This window comes from Cyprinodon variegatus, unplaced genomic scaffold, assembly GCF_000732505.1.
Source record: "Cyprinodon variegatus isolate N-32 unplaced genomic scaffold, C_variegatus-1.0 Scaffold118, whole genome shotgun sequence".
NCBI classification, from domain to species: Eukaryota; Metazoa; Chordata; class Actinopteri; order Cyprinodontiformes; family Cyprinodontidae; genus Cyprinodon; species Cyprinodon variegatus.
Genome location: NW_015150571.1, coordinates 768,307 through 774,581, shown reverse-complemented (window position 1 = coordinate 774,581; position 6,275 = coordinate 768,307).

The following is a 6,275-nucleotide window of genomic DNA, read 5'->3' as shown; positions in this document are numbered from 1 at the left end:
CCCAATCTCAGACACTCTGTAGTGGGAAAAACACAGGTAAGTGACCACAATCATCTGACAGAAGATTATCTGAGTTGGTCACTTACCTGGTTTAATAGTCCAGACCAAGAATGTCCCCAAGTGCTGCAGTCCCAGAGGTCATGCTGGAATCCGATCCTGGTCAGGGATCCAGAACAAACTGGAACAGACAGAACAGGCAGGATCCAGATCAGGCAGGAACAGAAACAGGTGGCAGGATCCAGACTTCCAGGCATCCACAGGCTCCCAGGAGGGTTCAGAGTCTGACTGGGACCAGAAGCATGACCAGGTGGTCATGCTCAGGAGCAGACAGGATCAGGTGCAGACAGGCAGGCTCAGTGGAAGAGGGTAGCCGAGACAGGACATAGGAACCGGAACTTGTCTCCTCCCTGGAGCCAGGCTTACCTGATAAAAACTGAACCTCCCCACATATTGAGCCAAAAACCCAGAGGACTCCGCGGGGGAGGAACAGTGGACGATCAGAAGACGAGACAAACACTAAAACCCTCTTTCCACTGGCTGCCAGGATCCAGGAGATGAACCATGAAATCAAACTGAACAGATAGACTAGCAAAAAGACAAGTAATGATCTGGCCCTGAATGCTCAGGCTGAACTGAATATAACCAACAGGAAACAGGTGAGAGGAATAAATTATAATTGAGGCAGGGAAGGAAAAACGACAGGTGAAAGGAATGACTAATTAAGGGAGAGCAAACAGGCCAGATCATGACAGATACCAGAAGTGCTTAGACCATAAAAAGGAGACAATCCCCCAGTTGTTATTTCAAGGCAGTATTAATGTAATTCTTTACCATCAGGGAGTTCCCAAATTAATTTTAAAACCCTTCTGCTGATTCAAAAAGCTGCAGCGAGAGTTTAGATGAAAATTAAGAAAGATTTAGAGAGATCATATTTGTCCTATCTTAGCTTTGAGTCATTGGTTTCCTGTTAAATCTAGAACACAATGTAAAATACTCCTTTCTACATATAAAGCCGTAAATAAACAAAATCCCTCTTATATCAGGGATCTGATATAAGTTCTAAACATAGCACTTCCCTCTCAAAGTGCAGGTTTGCTAGTGGTTCCTAAAGATTTCTACAAGTAGAATCGCAGTCAGATCCTTTAGTTATGAGGCTACTGAATAAATGTACAAATTTGCTCTGAAAGTCAAGAAAGGTTAGAAATGATTCAAGCCTGATTACAAAAGATTTCCGGTAGGTGGGTATGCTCTGAGATCATACCCATAAATTAAAATTAGAATTAAAACATCGACGAATCTGAAATATTTAGAATCCTTCCCATGTTCCCTCCATAAATAAGCTAGATCTAATGAGTTATGAGACTTTCACTTACCTTGTTACCGTACAAATGTCCAGAAGGACCTTTAGATGCTGCTTTTTCATTCTTTGCACACTGTGACAGAACTAGGGGGGATATTAAATCTGCTTTGCTGATTTGTATGGTCTTAGGTGTAATTCTGTGACCTGTAACCCTCATTCAAGGCGTACCATCTAATTTGAGTACACAAAAGCCTTTTGCACACACACCTCAACCTCAAGTAAGGACGCAGGGGTAACACACAATCTAAATCAGAGATTATAATGCAAACATCCCTGTGGGGCTCACTAATGACTAAGGTGAGCCTGAGATGCAGCTTCAGCTTCACTTTGGAATATCAATTAGGTCTCTCAGGAATGTGAAGATGGAAAGAAGTGACTGGCATAGTAAGAGCCTTCTGCTTTTCTTTGGGCTCCCCTTTTACATCTGCAACCACAACAGTGAGACAAAATCAAGTAAAAAGGAAAAGAGACAGAAAACAAAGTGGAGAAATGTAAATAGATGTGGGTGTGAGGGAAGATGGGGAATTCCATTGTCATATGTTTCCTATAGATAGAGAAGCCTTTTAAATTTGCTAGAACAGCCTTTTCAATTAGCTTCAAATATCCACATCTGGTCACCAGGGAATTATCTTCACAGATGTGCTATGTGTTGTTGTCTTCGCAGTCCAGAGAACAAGCCTTTGTCTTTCACTGCTCTCCTCCCTTTTTGCTGCATCCTCTGAATAACACAACAGGGACCTGATGATAAAATCCAGGCTGAGCCGATATTCTGAGCATTCAAACAAACAACGGGCTGAATATAAAATGATTTCACACCCCCATTTGATATTGTACAGTGAGAAGAAAAATAGTCACCCACGACCCTCCCCCTGCACAGGCAAAAAGGCCGGCAAACTCAGCCGTAATCAGAACAATGTGGGATAATGTGGGGGAAAAAAAGCTAGCTTTCAGAGAAACCATGAAAGGGCGTAGCAGAGGGACATAGTTATGTAGTTAGAGAAAAGCTCCCTCAGTGAGCGAATTTGCCAACTCAATCCCTCCCAACCTTTCAGTTTTACAAAAATAAAGGGAACTAAATTAGTCAGATTAACGGTAAAATAAGTTAACTAGTGAAAATTTGTCTCAACAATTAGACACCATTTACCCTAACCACATACACCCTCTGGTACATATAACGCCTTGCAAAAAGATTCATATAATTTTAATGTCTTCAGATTTTGCTGCATTACAAGAAGCTTCGACCTAACATGGCCTCATGTTATGCTATAATATTGAGGACACATTATCTAATTGATTCACGAAACAATGCTTTTTCCCCTGTATTTGGAGTAGTTCCAAGTATGGTTTAAGGCAGAAGTTTTTATTTTTCAAACAGCAGAGATGCATCCCTGATAGAAGGTCATACTTGTGATAAGCACTGACATTCCTTTAGGGTATTAATGGTAATTAAATGAATGCTATTTCGTACTGGAGCCTCTTCCTTTAAAGCCATGAACTCCAGCTGTTAATAACCCGAAGGCATGCCTGGAATTTTTTTCAACAAATTCACTTTATCTTTTCTGATATCTAGATGTGTCTTGGAAGAGAACTAGAACACTTGCTACTTATAACGAGGTTCACTTTTGTTTTATGTGAACTCTGTAGGTAACCTATCTATCTGTAAATCTGTCAAATTTGTTATTCGTTAAACTCTCTGGCCCATGAGAAATCTAAAAAATGGATGTTGTCATTTTGTAGTAATTATGTTAAATAGCTCTGTAGGAAGTCAAAAAAGACAATAGTGGAAAAACATTCAAGTAAAAAACCTAGTCTCTCTGCCAAAGTTCATTTTTCAGAAAAAAAAGTTTCATTTTTAATCAGTATCCTGTCTCCACCGCCTTCTTTCTTCGCCCCCATTTCTCTCCCCCTCCCGCTTCTCTTTCTCTGAGTGATTGATCTGATACGCCATTGAATCAGATTACATTATGCAGTTCTCACTGATAAGGGAATAGTGAAACAACTATTTTCTTTCCGCTTATCTCCTCCAAGAGGCTGTGTTTCTAAAAGGAGAACTAGCCTCCATGGCCAGATATCATTATTCATTTTGATCTGGGGCCTTCAGCACACTGATTACATTTTATAGGCTTCTAAATTTCACAACAGTGTTCTGCTCTATGGCTGTTGCTCAGTGTTTGAGATTCAAAGCATGGACTGGGTTTGCACAGTGGAGCCAAAAATGGGAAGTATTCTAATTATTTCCGGTAGGTGTTGAATGTGGAGCATCTTACTGAAATTCCTTTTTTAAAAGCTCATATTGCTTAAAGTCATGGGTTATGATAGTGGCGGTGGGACCGAAGCTGCCTCACAGCTCTCACCTTCTGAAAGCTCAATAGATTTTATAGTTAATATTCAAAGGGCTAAGTCAGTCAGAGTTGCAAAAAGCAGGCCCAGTGTGGGCAGTAACATTTATAAAAATGTACAGCTATGACATTTGTATAAAATAAACCAAGATGAGAAGCAAAATTGTTGCAGCCAAGTGCAATAAAAGCCAAAATTTACAGAATAAGCTCTACTCTGACTACAGTATTTCCCACATTACAACTAATAGTATACTTTTTTATGGTTTTATTTTATTCTTCTCAGTCCAGTCCTATGCTGGAAATGATTTAGATGGTGTGCAGTTCCAGAATGTATGCATTTTGACAAATTCATTTATAGTGTGATAAAGTGTAGGATCAATGGCAAAGTAAAAATAACATGTGTGAGGGTTTGGTACAAACATTTGTCAGGATACAAAAGAATACATATAAACTGCAAAACTTTGCTTCCAGTTGCTGTGCTATTCAGTGCAATACTAAAGTATCCCTACACCTAACCTCTTTATCAGGATAAAAATACTGAAAATATTGCATGAACAGTTTCCCTTTGCAAAAATTAGCGTGACTCATTTAGACAGGATGAAGTCTGTCTGGGAAAGCAAATTTAAATCGCAGATTTTTAGGCAGACTTTGACCAGGACCAGGACACGGAGATGTGCTTTAATCAAAAGCATTTTTATACAGCTGCAGCATTTTATTTTTTGGCTTGTTTTTCTTTTGCTTGTAGGGCAACAAAACTTAAATAGAAGGTATTTAAGTAGTTAAGTTTTCCCTCAATATTATTGTTATGTTTTTTTTATCGATTTTTTGTCCCATCTGACAATTTTTGGGAGTAACTGTGTTGAGAATTATAACATTAGCAAAAACACATTTTATTCAACTCCTACTGAAATCTAACCAATTGCATTTCTTCTACAGGTAAATATAGGTTACTTACAATATGACAATGTCAGCTAAAACTTACACAGCAGAAAATAACGGATTTTGTTTCAGTGCAGAGGAAGAGCAGGAATGCTAGAGGCACATGTCAGGCCTATTTGCAGAATAGGTGTAGGGTTTGCAAGTGCATGCCCAAAAAGACTGAGACCAACAACCAAAATAAGACATGGCGATGGTAAAGAGGCCAACAAATTCAACCATAATGTTTTAAAAGTGGAAGTGTACATTTGCGAAAAATCAAGGGACTGAAATTCAAAATACACTGTGTCTAGGAACAAAGAAATTATCTCTGTCTCTTAATGATTTGCACTTTATTTTTTCAATGTTATACAGAAATATCTTGCATGAAAAATATATTATTGTTTAATTTTATTGACATGGAAATATTGGAAGTATGGTCTTCTTGGCTGTAATGTTAATGCAAATTATTTCCTATTTTTGTTACATTGCTTTAAAAGCACTCTTTCAGTGCTATAGATACCTATAGTATTTATGGCCAAGTGAAAGGTGTACTTTTGCATACAAATGTTTTAACACATTGCCTTTGTTTTAATGTCCTTTTATTTCAAACCCGCAGTACATATTAACCATATCTGCTCAGATATACTGCAATTCACAGTGTCTTGACTCACTTGTTTGACCCCTCACAGTAAAAGGGTGAAATGTTTTCGGATGTTTAGTAAATTTCCTTAAGTAATTTGATATTTTGATAGTTGAAATCCTAACCGCACTCAACCTAACTTGCCTTGTGTCTTTAATAGTGCAGTAATTCCGTCACTAACTCCCTTTTTAAGAGAATTTACTTGTAACTAAGTAGTTTTTTTTTTTTAAAATAATGTTATCATAACTGTATCTGATCAGACCACCTTCTTGCATAAATTTGATGTGTGGCTGCCTGCCTTGGGGGGGGCGGCCGGGGGGGTAACTACAAATGGACTGCCCATTTCATTTTTCCTGCAGAAGCTCTGACTTAATGCAAAGCCTTCTTTGTGCAATGACTCTATCCAATAAGTTCCTATCCGGTAATATACATCAGTGGGACTGCATATTGCTTTAAATGGTCAGGATTCCAATGCACCTTTCAAAAGATGTAATAGCCATTTCCTGGTGATTGCATTTGCCTCCACATAGGCTTCATCACATTGCATGATCAAAATGAAGACATGAGGAAACACACTGTCCAATTTTCTCTTATTAAAGTTTGCCCCTGTCTCTTTCAGCTAAAGTAACAGAGTACATATATGAAGTAGTATGGTATACATGACCTTTCTTCTGCTGCAGCAGAACTGTCAACAAACTGCTGCCCCCTTGTGGGATAGTGCTGGGCAAATTTCCTGTAGAATATTATGGTCAGTATCTATTTTTTTTTAAATTAATTTAGATTTTCAGTCAATTCATTTCAGTTTATTGCCAACGGCACACTATCTGATGTTACTAACTTGAAAAAATAACCCTATAATTGGGCATTCAATGTATTGTCTTTACACATAAATCTTATTTAGTTTCTTTGAAGGTAAATGACAGACTCCAACTGTAAAGATGGTAATCAGTTAAACTGTATTTCTTGCAACTAAACACTCTAATTTATAGGTTCTATTGATTCCTAGATAGGCCATTAT